This window comes from Arachis hypogaea, chromosome 14 (assembly GCF_003086295.3).
Source record: "Arachis hypogaea cultivar Tifrunner chromosome 14, arahy.Tifrunner.gnm2.J5K5, whole genome shotgun sequence".
In the NCBI taxonomy this organism is placed as follows: domain Eukaryota; kingdom Viridiplantae; phylum Streptophyta; class Magnoliopsida; order Fabales; family Fabaceae; genus Arachis; species Arachis hypogaea.
The window spans coordinates 87,897,106-87,912,497 of NC_092049.1; the positions used below are offsets into that span (position 1 = coordinate 87,897,106).

The 15,392-nt window shown below is 34.4% G+C and overlaps 1 non-coding gene across 1 annotated transcript; it reads right to left on the reverse strand.

Annotated features, from left to right (window-relative positions):
* Positions 1–13,754: 13,754 nt before the first annotated feature.
* LOC112745335 (small nucleolar RNA R71) lies at positions 13,755–13,862 on the reverse strand. The gene has a single exon (XR_003173270.1). It is a non-coding gene; the product is annotated as a small nucleolar RNA R71 (small nucleolar RNA).
* Positions 13,863–15,392: the final 1,530 nt, after the last annotated feature.

Here is a 15,392-nt window from a genome sequence, read left to right on the forward strand (position 1 = left end):
AGCTTAATAAGCTTTTGAGGTGGAAAAAATTTTGTCAGAAATCCAGTGACAACCTTGTCCCAAGTATCCAGACTCTCCTTGGGTTGAGAATCTAACCACAATTTTGCTCAATCCCTCACAGCAAATGGGAAGAGCATGATTTTGTACACCTCAAGATTCACTCCATTGGTCTTCACAGTATCACAAATCTGCAGAAAATCAAAAATAAATTGATTCGGGTCTTCTTGAGGAAGTCCATGATACTGGCAATTTTGTTGCACAAGAGTGACAAGCTGAGGCTTCAGTTCAAAATTGTTTGCAGCTATGGGAGGTACCACAATGCTTTTTCCATAAAGATCTGGATTAGGAGCAGTGTAAGAGGCAAGCACTCTTCTAGGTTCCTCATTCCCAATCAGATTTGCCATATTGGCATTAGCAGCATGATTATTATGATCCATGTTGGACTCTACAGCATTGTAAAGTCTTGCTTGTTGTAAACGCCACCTAAAAGTTCTTTCAGGTTCAGGATCAAAGTCTAACAGAGGTTCCTTGTCCCTGTTCCTGCTCATAAACAGACAGAAGACAAGAAAAGATGGGATTCTCTACGTCAGAGTGCAGAGAATTCCCAGTGAGGTAACCTGTGTAAAATAATAAAATAAAATATTAAATAAAATTTGAAAATTACTAGTAAATTTAGGACAAAATTTTCAAAATTATGGAGCTAAATAAAGAAGAAAAATTAAAATAAAAATAACTAGGGCTCACCAAACTTCATTTCAGAAATTAAAAAAAAAATACTGCAATATTCAAAAATTAGGGACAAATATAATTAAAACTAAAGCAGAGGCGCCTATAAAAAATAAAATATTAAAAGAGGAATAAATAATAGGAAAAAGACGAAAGTCTTTTATATATATATTAAAACTAAACAATAAAAGAAAAGAAAAAGAAAGAAACAGGGAGGGGGGAAAGCTAACAAAAAAAGGAGAAAAATTAAAATAAAAAAAATGGAAAATAAAAATTAATAATGCTAAAAGAAACTAATTAAAAGAAAAATTTTCTAATCTAAGCAATCAAACAACGAATAGTTGTCAATCACATCAATCTCCGGCAATGGTGCCAAAAACATGGTGTGGAATTTAAAATCCACGAACTAACAGGTAAGTACACCGGGTCGTACCAAGTACTACCTCAGGTGAGTGAGGATCGATCCCACGAAGATTGATGGATCAAGTAACAATGGTTGAGTGATTGGCTTAGTCAGACAAATAGAAAAGAGTGTTTTGGTATTCAAAAGCATTAAACAGTAATTCAGAAATTAAAACAGCAAGCAGTAAATTGATGAGAATAATATATGGAGAAACAGTTAAGGCTTCAAAGATATCTATTTTTCGGATTGACTTTTCTTACTAACTATTTTAATCATGCAAGATTCAATTCATGGCAAACTATATATGACTAAGCACTAATTCCTTAGACCTTCTTAGTCTACTCTAACTTTCATCAACCGCTAATTCCTTGGTCACTTAATTCCAATTAGAGGACGAAGTTCAATTCTAGTTTATGTGCCACAGAAACTCTAATTACCCAAATATAAGAGGATTATATGTCAAGTATCCCGTTAAGTCCAGATAATTAGAAATTTAGGGGAATATGTTTTCAAGCTGTTGTTCAAGTAAAGAGCTTTTCCAAGTTATACAAGAACTCAATTAGAAAGAGGGTCATACTTTAATTCCACCCAAATTCATAAGATAAAGAACGAAAATAATTCTTGAATTATAAATTAGTACATGTATTAAAATAGAAAAATAATAGTATCAATCCATACAATAGACAGAGCTCCTAACCTTAACAGTGGAGGTTTAGTTGCTTATGGTTCAAAGAGAAAACTAGGATTTGTAAAACTGTAAATTACGGAATGAGGTAGAAGAGAAGAGAAGAGCCTGAAGGGCTGATTCTTTTCCCTTTTATATCTAATTCTAATTAATGTAAAATATATTTTCTAAAACTAAAATAATATCTTTTCCTATTTTAAAATAAAATACAAATTTAATCAAAATTACTTAATCATTTGTGCAAGCTCTTGGGCGTATATGGGGACCACTTGAGATGTTGACGTCCACGCTAAACTTGGCTTTTCCCAAGTTCAGCGTGGAGAAGGCAGTGTGGTTTTATGCCCGTCCCTTTGAGTCCATGCTGAACTTGGATTTTCCCAAGTTCAGCGTGGGATGTGGCGTGTGCTTCCTTGGGAGTTTTCAAGTCCACACTGAACTTGGCAGGGGCCAAGTTCAACGTGGAGTGGGCAGAGTTTGTTGGAGAAGAAGTGTATACTCTTATATATCGTTGGAAAGTCCTGGAAGTTAGATTTCCAATGTCGCTGGAAACACACTAATTGGACCTCTGTAGCTCAAGTTATTCCTGTTTAAGTGCAAGGAGGTCGGGGTTAACATCATCATTCACTTTCTTCCCTTTCTGCTACAAAATCCCATCAAATCCATCCAAATGCTACCTAAAATAAATAGAATTGTACACAACTCAAAGTAGCATCCACAGTGGCTAAAAGGTATTTAAATTTTGATTAAACTCAACAATTTGAATGCAAATTCACTAGGAAAAGATAGACAAGATGCTCACGCATCAATCATCCACGTGTACGCGTTGCCACAATTTTCGCAATTTCCAAGAAGCATTCTGTATCAACTAGCGTTGGAGGTAACATTGGCTTGCCAACGCTCCCTCCAACGTTGGCACCAGAAATATGCAAAGCTTTTGCTCTACCTCTCCTTTCAACGTTTGAGGTTGGACCACCAACGTTGCTTCTCCTCCTTCTTTCCATGGCGATTCTTCAACTTCCTTCCATGCCTTTCTTCACCTATCATCAAGCAATACATGCATCACAGCCTTGGTAAATCATAAGAGATTGCATCATTCTTAGCACACAAGTAATTATGGCATAAAACCTAAGGCATACATAAATTTTTAACCCAATTGCTTACTTATAGCTCAAGAAAGTGCATAAAACCTAATGAAATCAAAAGAGACAGGCTAGTGAAACTAGCCTAAGATGCCTTGGCATCATACATATTTATAGATGATTCATATATTATTAGTATAGTTTACTTGTATATGGATCTATTTATTGCATTTTACCTATGTCATGGTTGATAAATGACAAATGTCCTATTATTTGGTTTGATAAATTTGGTTGTGTATAGGCTGAGAAATAAATAATGAATTGGTTATTATTGATGGAACCGAAGACGGTGGAAATATCCAAGTTTTAGGGGAGGTTCTGTCAAAATTTTTCTAAAAATTTTGAATAAAAGTTAATAGAAAAAATTGTAATTGGTGTTATAGTTGTTTCTAATTTCTTATTTCGATTTTCCTCATTGACAAGAGTGCTAAAATGGTGACAATATGCTACCTAAAGGACTCAATAATATTTTGATTCATAGAGACATTAATCTATGTTAGACTTTTAACTTTTGGTTGAACTTGTGTAAAAAATATAACTTGTGGAACTAATCAATGTAGACATTAATGTTATTTTGTTTTGAAATAATTTTAGTTAAATGAAGCATGTTTGAATTATCTATGTTTATACATATTATGTAAATGTTGACTTGCTTAGTAAAGTAGTTAATATATCGATTAATTAAAAAAATAATTTGGTAAATAATGTATGTAATTTGTATAAAAAAAATTGTTACAAAATAAATATTGTGTTTTTTAACTAAAAAAATAAAATGTTACAAAATCAAGTTATATTTTGTAACAAAATTTTATGATAGGAAAAAATATATTGTCACAAAAAATATTTTGAAGATCAAAATTTGTGATCACTTTTGTAACGAATTTTATTTTTTGTATCAAAAAAAGTTGTTACAAAATATTACTTTGAATTGTAATAGTTTTATTTTTTATTACAAAAACTTTTTGTAGTGGGACATATTGCAACAACCCTTTCTTTGTTACAAATTCCTTTTGTTTCAAAATTTCAATTTTTTGTAACAATTTTTTTATTACAAATATTGCATTTTCTTGTAGTGTTTTGATTTCAAAATAAAATAGAATAATAACTATTAAAGCCTAAAAGATTGTGTTTGGGAATAAAAATAACCAAAACAAATCTAACTAATGAAGCCTCTTCATTGAAATTGGATCTGCGCTACTGGCACTAAAGGCCAGAATCGGCGTTTAGCACCCCACGAGGCAATAAGCTTTCCAATCGTTGCTGTCTTCCTGGCGCTAAATGCCAGGCTCGGTGTTTAGCGCCCCACGAGACAGTGAGCTCGTACACGTTACGAGGCACCTGAAATTAAACACCCAGGTCCGAATTTAGCGCCAACTTCACAGAATGGCTGCATGCATTTCAAGGCACTTGGATGCTAAACGCCAAATGTGGCATTAGACTCTATCCTCATTCTTAATTTCTCTATCCTCTATTACACCGGCCTTAGACTCTTATTGGGGTTTATAGAAGTTTAAAAGGCTAAAAGAATGGTTAAAAACTCAAAGATTCAAATTTTGCAAAACTAGGTGGTCATTTGTGCAAAAATTGGCATAGTTGTGTACGCGGACAACCCTTGTGTACGCGTACGCATGAGAGTGTTTGTGACAAAGTCACGTATGCATGACCGATTCTGCGTACGCATGGCATATCAGAATGTGAAAGAGCTGATATGCTATAGAAACCAGTTTTTCAGCCCAAATTTCAAAACTGCATAATGTTTTTCATAAATTTTATTTTTCAACCATTCTTGAACCATTGGAAACATCGATAAATAAATTTTTATAAAATATAATTTTATAAAATTTCCAACTCCGAGAACCGAGTTACGGCCTACCGAAGTTGGCTGAAAATCAATTCTAACCAAAAACAGAGTTTACCAACTTTTCTAAAAGTTCACAAGCCAAAATAGTTTTTAACTCAACAAAATGACCCCAAACCACTTCAATTCACACATTCACAATCAACCAAACTCAAACCTACTCCATTCCTACATTTTAACTCAAAATCATCAACTTCACATCTCAAATCCTCAATTCCACTATTCTAACAATGATTACCAAAAATTCTTCATACTCAATATCAAAATTTCCATTTAAACTCATGCATTAACATATAATACAACCACCAACATACCAATCTTACCTTTTTCTGTCCTCCGGCCCAACATTCATCAATTCAATACATAACTCATAAATATATAATCACCATCCAAATCATCAATTCTCACAACATATCAACTATGCATAAATACACAATCTTCATCCGAATCATCAATTGCAACGACACATCAACTACACATATCAATTCCAACCAAATACACAATTGAAACTTAATCTTAGGGGCATCTAGCCTAAGATTTCACTTACATTACACGATATTTAAATGAAACTTAAACCGTACCTCAATGACATCAAAACTAAACTCTCAAACTTGAAGTCCACCAAGTCCAAGTCCCAAATTCACCTCTGCCAAGCTCAAATACCACCAGTGCTCAATTCAATGCCCCAAGTACTCAATCTACACTAATTTCACATAATATACACAATACTCAACTCTAGGGTTTCATAGAACTTCATAAATAAATGGAAAAAGTGGCTCTTATCTTCACCGACTAAAATTAGTAATGATATCTAGCTAGAACTCAAGCTAGAGCTCCCCCTAAACACAAGAATCACTAAGTTTCATAAACACACAAGCCAAAAATATGATTTTCACACCAAATCAAAACTGGAGATAAGTGGGGAGAGGCTTACCAAATTTCATATATGGAATTGAAGAGATTGATGAGAACTTCGTGTGGCTACAAACCGCTCGTCAATCGGAGCTCCGAATCAAAAGTTATAGAGCTTTGAAGATCAAAGGGGGTTAGGGTTTGTGTTCTCCTTTTCTCTCTTCCTCTAATCCGTGTCTCTCTCTCTCTTCAAAAGGGGGAAAATGTGTTTGTGGTGTACTGAAATGGAGTTTATATAGTGTGGGCTTGGGCCCAATCCACTCGATTTAACCGATTGGCCCAACTTTGAGCTAAAACTTTTAAGATTAGTATTTTAATTCACATTTTAATTATTTTTACTTTCCCAAATCATCAATTCCACTTTCTTAATCTCTCTGGCTTATAATTTGTTTTCTTACTCACAGTACCGGACAGTCTAAGCCGATACTGCCGATTAAATTTCCAATACGTGTTCTTACGCATTTTTCCGCAAAAATGTACATGTTCCCACTCGGGAAAATCCTCCGAATCCAAATATCACATTTAAAATTTTAAATTATGATTCTAAATTTTTCCACTCCGTCATCCCATATTTAATTAATTATTTATTTAATTTTTGTTTAATCGGGATTTTACACTTTTTCTATATGCACTCCAAATGTTTGATAAAATACTTGGTTTAGTTTTAGAGTAGCTTTTTAGTACTCTTGGCTTGTAATTGAGGATTTAGCTGAGCTATACTTATTGATATCCAAACTGATTGATAATTTAGAGATTTTAATTAATCTTGTTTCTTTAGTGAGTAAGACCTATGGATTGAGATTGATTAACCCTGGTTGACTTATCTCACCATTAGAGGTTAAGTAATTGGATTTGCTCTTGTAATTATCATGTCGTGGTTAGTGACACAAGAGTCATTGATGTCCAATATTGATTGGTGATTTAAGGTTGTTAGTTGTTCTTATTTCCATTGATGAGTAAGACCTATGGATTAAGAGCAACTATGCCTATTTGACTTTCTCTCGATGCTGGAGATGACGAAGTAGGATTAACTCTAGGTAATTGCCATGTTTGTGGTCAACGACTTGGTTAGGAAGCCTTGACTCTCAATCCTTGCCAGGAGTACCTTTTTGCATTTACATTCCTATTAGTTGTTAGCTTTACTTTTTTGTCATTTATTTTCTTATTTGTTTATCTACAAACCCTCTTGAAAGAAAAAAACCGTCGGTTAAAAATTTCTTTTCGGTAAAAGAGAAATAACTTCGTTGCAAGTATAGTTCCAAACCGACAAGTAATACTCAATCAAAGTTTAATTTGTTTGTCACGAGTGCAAACCAATAAGAATACTGAGAGTATTAGATCTCGGGTCATCTCTCAAAGGAATTGCAGTGAGGTATGTACATTATTGGTTATGGTATCCAAGGGGGTTTGCAAATAAGGGGACAAGAAAGTTAAAAGACAAGAAAAGTAAATCAAACAACTAAAGAGAGCAAGTAATAAAGAGAGACATTCAAGGCAAGGAATGAGAATATAGGCTTTCTATCCTAGTCATTAATCATAATATAATAATGGACAAGAGCTAATCCTATTTAGTCATCTCCAACAATGGAAAAAGGTATAATGTTATCTTCACATGAGAGGAAGTCAAATAAGACTAGTTAATCTCAATCCAAAAGTCCTAATCAACTTACTAATTGAATTAGCAAGAGATTAGAGTCAATGGAAACAATATTAACTAACAACTCTAGATCACCAATCTAAATTGGGTATTAAATAACCCAAGATTGTCCAATTTCTCTTTCCAAGCCAAGAATGCTAAAAAATTACTCTAAAACACTTGGAAGGCATAAAAGGAAAGCATGGTAAAATTGCAAGAAATATAAATTCTACAACTACCCAATGCAAGAAATTAACAATAGCAACTCAAATAAGTAAGAAAGGAACATAAAACATAAATTGCATTAAATGAAAAGGAAAATTAACAAGAGTGTTCATAAATATAAAAGAGGCTCAAAGGGGAAATTAACAAGAAAACTAAGAAGAATAAAGATATAAGAACAAGAATTTGTAAAGAAAACAAGATGAAAACAAGAATTAAAACCTAAATATAAGATGAAAATAAACTAAAAACCCTAATTTCTAGAGAGAAGACGGAGCTTCTCTCTCTAGAACTAACTTATGGCATGCTTCCAAACCTAGCTAATTGCTCCCCTTTGATCCCTCTTGAATTCTGCATGAAATAGCCTCAGAAATGAGCTGGATTTGGGCCTGGGTAGCTCAGAAATTACCCCCAGTGTATTCACTTTAATGAGCTCACGTGCTGATTGTGATGCGTACGCATGGGTCACGCGTACGCATTGTCTGGCTTTTTCTTATCACGCGTACGCGTCATGTCAAGCGTACGCGTCGCCTGGACGACCTCCTCCTCATGCGTGCGCATCTGTCACATGTGTGCGTCGCTCTTAGCACTCCAAATCCTTGTTTTTCCACGAATTCTCCATCTTGCATGCTTTTCTGTTCACCTCTTTGATCCATTCCTTGCCCTTTCAATCCTGAATTCACTAACAAACATATCAAGGCATCGAGTGGAATCAAAGGTGAATTAAAATTGACTAATTAACGGCCTAAAAAGCATGTTTTGAATCTTAAGCAAAAATTAGGAGAGATTTAGAAAACCATGCTATTTCATTGTAAAAATGTGAGAAATGTTGAAAAAATCCCTTAAATTAAGCACAAGATAAACCACAAAATTGGGGTTTATCAAACCTTCCCACATTTAAACTAAGCATGTCCTCATGCTAAACTCAAGAAAGAAGCAAAGGGTATTAACATTTATTGAATCAAACTATCTAAATGCAATCTATCTAAATGAATCTATCTAAATGAATCTATTACTTGGTCAAAATAAATCAATTTCCAAGAAAGCATGTATGAACATGAGAGCTAAGGGAGTACTAACCAAGTCAAATCCACAATTGAATTGAGTTATGAAAAAGATTTTACAAGCTTGCAAGAAAAGAGATGATCATGGGTGAACATGTAATTGAGCAATCAAACCCTCACCAGATGTATATCCTCTCTAGTCGCTCAAGTGTATAGGGTTGATTTACTCAATTCTCCCCTAATCATGCTTTCTAACATTTGTTTTTCATCTAACAATCAACAATTATTTCATGCATGCATACATATATCATGAGGACTTATCCAAAGGTTGTAATGGGGCTAGGGTCAAGGTGAGATTGTATTTGGTCAAGTGGACTAGAAATTTGAATCTTTGATTAACTTAAACTTCCCACCTAACCTATATAACAACCTATACAATTCTAAACAAACCTAACTACCCATAATTCTCATTTTTTCACACATTCATGCATTCTCTTTTTTACCACAATCCATATGCATTGATTATTATTGAACTTCACTTTGGGGCATTTTGTCCCTTTTTTATCGCTTTTCTTTTTCTTTTTCTATATATATATATATATATTTTTTTTTTCTTTTTCTTTATCATTTTTTTCAAACTAAAATATATACAAGAGCATCAATGCATATGGTTTAACATTCAATGCATGAGTATGTACCCAATTCCCAATATTTTCAATAAAAATACAAAAATACTCTTTTATCCCAACCAATGTTCCCAAATTTCTCACACTTAAATGATAAACACTCTCACTAGCCTACGCTAATCAAAGATCCAAATTAAGAATATTTATTGTTTTTCGCTTTAAGGCTTGTAATGTGCTAAAATTAAGAACAAATAGGTTTAGCATAGGCTCAAAGTTGGCTAACAATGGAAGATAAAAGGTAAGGATATTTGTGTAAGTGAGCTAATTGAAACAATGGCCTCAATCATATAAGTGCATTCATACACAAAATAATGGACATAAAGAATCAAACAAAACAAAGATTACAATCATAGAAAGAGAATAATACACACAAGATTAAAAATAAGTGGTTATATGATGTAACCACACAATTAGGCTCAAAACTCACATGCTTATGTGTTCTTAGCTCAAAAATATGATCCACAATATATAGTTCAAGCAAGTTCTAAAAAAAATTTTTACTCAAATCAATTGGGGTGTCCTATAGATAAATTTCTTGAAAATTTCATTATTTTGACTAAGCTTATTATATATACCCTAAATGAAATGTTGTGATTGAGAAAGTGATGAGCGGATAATTTATATGCTTTTTGGCATTGTTTTTACACAGTTTTCAGTATAATTTAATTAGTTTTTAGTATATTTTTATTAGTTTTTAATTAAAATTCACATTTCTGGACTTTACTATGAGTTTGTGTGTTTTTCTGTGATTTCAGGTATTTTCTGGCTGAAATTGAGGGACTTGAGCAAAAATTAGATTCAGAGGTTGAAGAAGGACTGCAGATGCTGTTGGATTCTGACCTCCCTGCACTCAAAGTGGATTTTCTGGCGCTACAAAACTCCAAATGGTGCGCTCTCAATTGCGTTGGAAAGTAGACATCCAGGACTTTCCAGCAATATATAATAGTCCATACTTTGCCCGAGTTTAGATGACGCAAACTGGCATTCAACGCCAGTTCCATGCTGCATTCTGGAGTTAAACGCCAGAAACAGGTTGCAAAGTAGAGTTAAACGCCAGAAACAGGTTACAAACTGGCGTTCAACTCCAAGAGAAGCCTCTACACGTGTAAAGCTCAATGCTCAGCCCAAGCACACACCAAGTGAGCCCGAGAAGTGGATTTCTGCATCATTTACTCATTTCTATAAACCCTTGTAACTAGTTTAGTATAAATAGGACTTTTTACTATTGTATTTACATCTTCGGATCAGATCTTTGGATTATCTTTTGATCCTTTGATCACGTTTTGGGGGCTGTCCATTCGGCCATGCCTGGACCTTATCACTTATGTATTTTCAACGGTAGAGTTTCTACACTCCATAGATTAAGGTGTGGAGCTCTGCTGTTCCTCATGAATTAATACAAAGTACTACTGTTTTTCTATTCAATTCAAGCTTATTCCTTCTCTAAGATATCATTTCGCACCCAAGAACATGATGAATGTGATGATTATGTGACGCTCATCATCATTCTCACCTATGAATGCGTGCCTAACAAACACTTCCGTTCTACATGCAAACAAGCTAGGATGAGTATCTCTTAGATATCTAATACAGAGGACCGAGTCCGAGATATTAGAATCTTCGTGGTATAAGTTAGAACCCATGGACGGCCATTCTTGAGATTCAGAAAGTCTAAACCTTGTCTGTGGTATTCCGAGTAGGATCTGGGAAGGGATGGCTGTGACGAGCTTTAAACTCGCGAGTGCTGGGCGTAGTGACAGACGCAAAAGGATAGTAAATCCTATTCCAGTATGATCGAGAACCGACAGATGATTAGCCATGCAGTGACAGCGCATTGGACCATTTTCACAGAGAGGATGGGATGTAGCCAACGACAACGGTGATGCCCTACATAAAGATTGCCATGGAAAGGAGTAGGAATGATTGGATGAAGACAGCAGGAAAGCAGAGGTTCAGGAGGAACGAAAGCATCTCTATACGCTTATCTAAAATTCTCACCAATAAATTACATAAGTATCTCTATCCCAGTTTATATTTTATTTATGTTTTTATTATCAATTCACCATACCCATTTGAGTCCGCCTGACTGAGATTTACAAGGTGACTATAGCTTGCTTCAGGCCGACAATCTCCGTGGGATCGACCCTTACTCACGTAAGGTTTATTACTTGGACGACCCAGTGCACTTGCTGGTTAGTTGTGCGAAGTTGTGATAAAGAGTTGAGATTACAATTGTGCATACCAAGTTGTTGGCGCCATTGATGATCACAATTTCGTGCACCAAGTTTTTGGCCAGTTGCCGGGGATTGTTCGAGTTTGGACAACTGACGGTTCATGTTGTTGCTCAGATTAGGTAATTTTATTTTAATTTTAAGCTTTTATTTCTTATTTTTGAAAATACAAAAAAAATATTTCTTCTTTTTCGTTTTTCCCAAAATAATTTTCGAAAAAACCAAAAAATCTAACAAAATCATAAAATCAAAAATATTTTTGTGTTTCTTGTTTGAGTCTAGAGTCAAGTTTTAAGTTTGGCGTCAATTGCATCTTTTTGATTTTCTAAAAAAAAATTTATTTTCGAAAATTTCATGCATTGCATTCTTCATGATCTTCAAGTTGTTCTTGGCCAATCTTCTTGGGGGTCTTCATATTTTCTTGTTTTGTGTCTTTCCTTATTTTTCATATGCATTCTTGAATTATTAATGTCTAAAGAATAAAAACTTTTAAGTTTGGTGTCTTGCATGTTTTCTTTTCTTGAAAATTTTTCAAAAATAAGTTCTTGGCGTTCATCTTGATATTCAAAGTGTTCTTGGTGTTCATCTTGACATTCATAGTGTTTTTGCATGCCTTTTTGGTTTTGATCTTAATTCTTCATGTTTTGTTTCATTCTTGCTGTTTAATGAAAAAAAAATAGAGAAAAACATCAAAAATATATCTTTTCCTTTTTTCTCTTTCCTTGCTAAAATTCAAAAAATCAAAAAAATATCTTTCCCTTTTTCACTCATAAATTTTTGAAAATTTGAGTTGACTTTTTGAAAAAAATTTTCAACATTAGTTGTTTCTTATGAGTCAAATCAAATTTTCAATTTAAAATTTCTATCTTTTTCAAATCTTTTTCAAAAATCAAATCCTTTTCATTTTTCTTTTATGATTTTCCAAAATTTCAAATTGATTTTCAAAAATCTTTTTCTTATTTCTATTTCATATTTTCGAAATTAATACTAACAATTAATATGATTGATTCAAAAATGTTAAGTTTGTTACTTGCCTAGTAAGAAAAGTTCAATCTTTAAATTTTAAAATCATATCTTTTTAGTTTCTTGTTAGTCAAGTAATCAACTTTAATTTTCAAAATTAAATCTTTTTAATTTCCTTTTCAAATCCTTTTCAATGATTTCTAATCATATCTCTCAATCATATCTTTTTCAAAATCAATTTCAAAATCTTTTCTAACTTCTTATCTTTTTCAAAAACGATTCTCAAATCTTTTTCAATTAACTACTTGACTTTTTGTTTGATTTTAAAAGTTGACTATTTCAATCATATCTTTTTCAAAACTACCTAACTAACTCTCTCTTTCTAATTTTCGAAAATCTCTTCCCTCTTTTTCAAAATTCCTTTTTAATTAACTATTTGGTTTAAATTTTAATTTAATTGAATTTTATTTTTCTTTTTTATTTTCGAATTTCAATTTTAATTTTAAATTAAAACCAAAACTATTTTTCTTTTCTTTTCAATTATTTTCGAACTCTCATCCCTCATCTCCTTCTAATTATTTATTTATTCATCTACTAACACTTCTCTTCCACCCAAAATTTGAACCCCATCTTCTTCTCTGTGTTCGAGTTTTTCTCTTCTCATTCTTATATTCTTCTCTTCTTATACTTGCATAAGGAATCCCTATACAGTGACATAGAGGATTCCATATTTTCTTTGTTATTTTCTTATTTTTCATATGAGTAGGAACAGGGATAAGAACATTCTTGTTGAAGTTGATCCTGAACCTGAAAGGACTCTGAAGAGGAAGCTAAGGGAAGCTAAAGCCCAACTCTCTGAAAAAAATCTGACAGAAATTTTCAAAAAAGAAGAAAACATGGCCGAAAATAATAACAATGCAAGGAAGATGCTTAGTGACTTTACTGCACCAAATTCCAATTTACATGGAAGAAGCATCTCAATTCCTGGCATTGGAGCAAACAACTTTGAGCTTAAACCTCAATTAGTTTCTCTGATGCAACAGAACTGTAAGTTTCATGGACTTTCATCTGAAGATCCTTTTCAGTTCTTAACTGAATTCTTGCAGATCTGTGATACTGTTAAGACCAATGGGATTGATCCCGAGGTCTACAGGCTTATGCTTTTCCCATTTGCTGTAAGAGACAGAGCTAGAATATGGTTGGACTCTCAACCTAAGGATAGCCTGAACTCTTGGGATAAGCTGGTCACGGCTTTCTTAGCCAAGTTCTTTCCTCCTCAAAAGCTTAGTAAGCTTAGAGTGGATGTTCAAACCTTCAAACAGAAAGAAGGTGAATCCCTCTATGAAGCTTGGGAGAGATACAAGGAACTGACCAAAAAGTGTCCTTCTGACATGCTTTCAGAATGGACCATCCTGGATATATTCTATGATGGTCTGTCTGAGCTATCAAAGATGTCACTGGACCATTCTGCAGGTGGATCCATTCACCTAAAGAAAACGCCTGCAGAAGCTCAAGAACTCATTGACATGGTTGCAAATAACCAGTTCATGTACACTTCTGAAAGGAATCCTGTGAGTAATGGGACGTCTATGAGGAAGGAGTCCTTGAAATTGATACTCTGAATGCCATATTGGCTCAGAACAAAATATTGACTCAGCAAGTCAATATGATCTCTTAGAGTATGAATGGATTGAAGGAATCATCCAACAGTACTAAAGAGGCATCTTCTAAAGAAGAAGCTTATGATCCCGAGAACCCTGCAATAGCAGAGGTTAATTACATGGGTGAATCCTATGGAAACACCTATAATCCCTCATGGAGAAATCATCCAAATTTCTCATGGAAGGATCAACAAAAGCCTCAACAAGGCTTTAATAATGGTGGAAGAAACAGGTTTAGCAATAGCAAGCCTTTTCCATCATCCACTCAGCAACAGACAGAGAGGTCTGAGCAGAATCTATCTAACTTAGCAAATATAGTCTCTGATCTATCTAAGGCCACTGTAAGTTTCATGAATGAAACACGGTCTTCCATTAGGAATTTGGAGGCACAAGTGGGCCAGCTGAGTAAAAAAGTCACTAAAACTCCTCCTAGTACTCTCGCAAGCAATACAGAAGAGAATCCAAAAAGAGAGTGCAAGGCCATTGATTGAACCATCATGGCCGAACCTACAAGGGAGGGAGAAGACATGAATCCCAGTGAAGAAGACCTCCTAGGACGTCCAGTGATCAACAAGGAGTTTCCCTCTGAGGAACCAAAGGAATCTGAGGCTCATCTAAAGACCATAGAGATTCCTTTGAACCTTCTTATGCCATTCATGAGCTCTGATGAGTATTCTTCTTCTGAAGAGAATGAAGATGTCACTGAAGAGCAAGTTGCCAAGTACCTTGGTGCAATCATGAAGCTGAATGCCAAATTATTTGGTAATGAGACTTGGGAAGATGAACCTCCCTTGCTCATCAATGAACTGAGTGATCTGGATCAACTGACATTGCCTCAGAAGAAACAGGATCCTGGAAAGTTCTTAATACCTTGTACCATAGGCACCATGACCTTTGAGAAGGCTCTATGTGACCTTGGGTCAGGGATAAACCTCATGCCACTCTCTGTAATGGAGAAACTGGGAATCTTTGAAGTGTAAGCTGCCAGAATCTCATTAGAGATGGCAGACAACTCAAGAAAACAGGCTTATGGACAAGTAGAGAACGTGGTAGTAAAGGTTAAAGGCATTTACATCCCTGCTGATTTCATAATCCTAGACACTGGGAAGGATGAGGATGAATCCATCATCCTTGGAAGACCTTCCTAGCCACAGCAAGAGCTGTGATTGATGTGGACAGAGGAGAATTGATCCTTCAACTGAATGAGGACAACCTTGTGTTTAAAACTCAAGGATCTCCTTCTATAACCATGGAGAGGAAGCATGA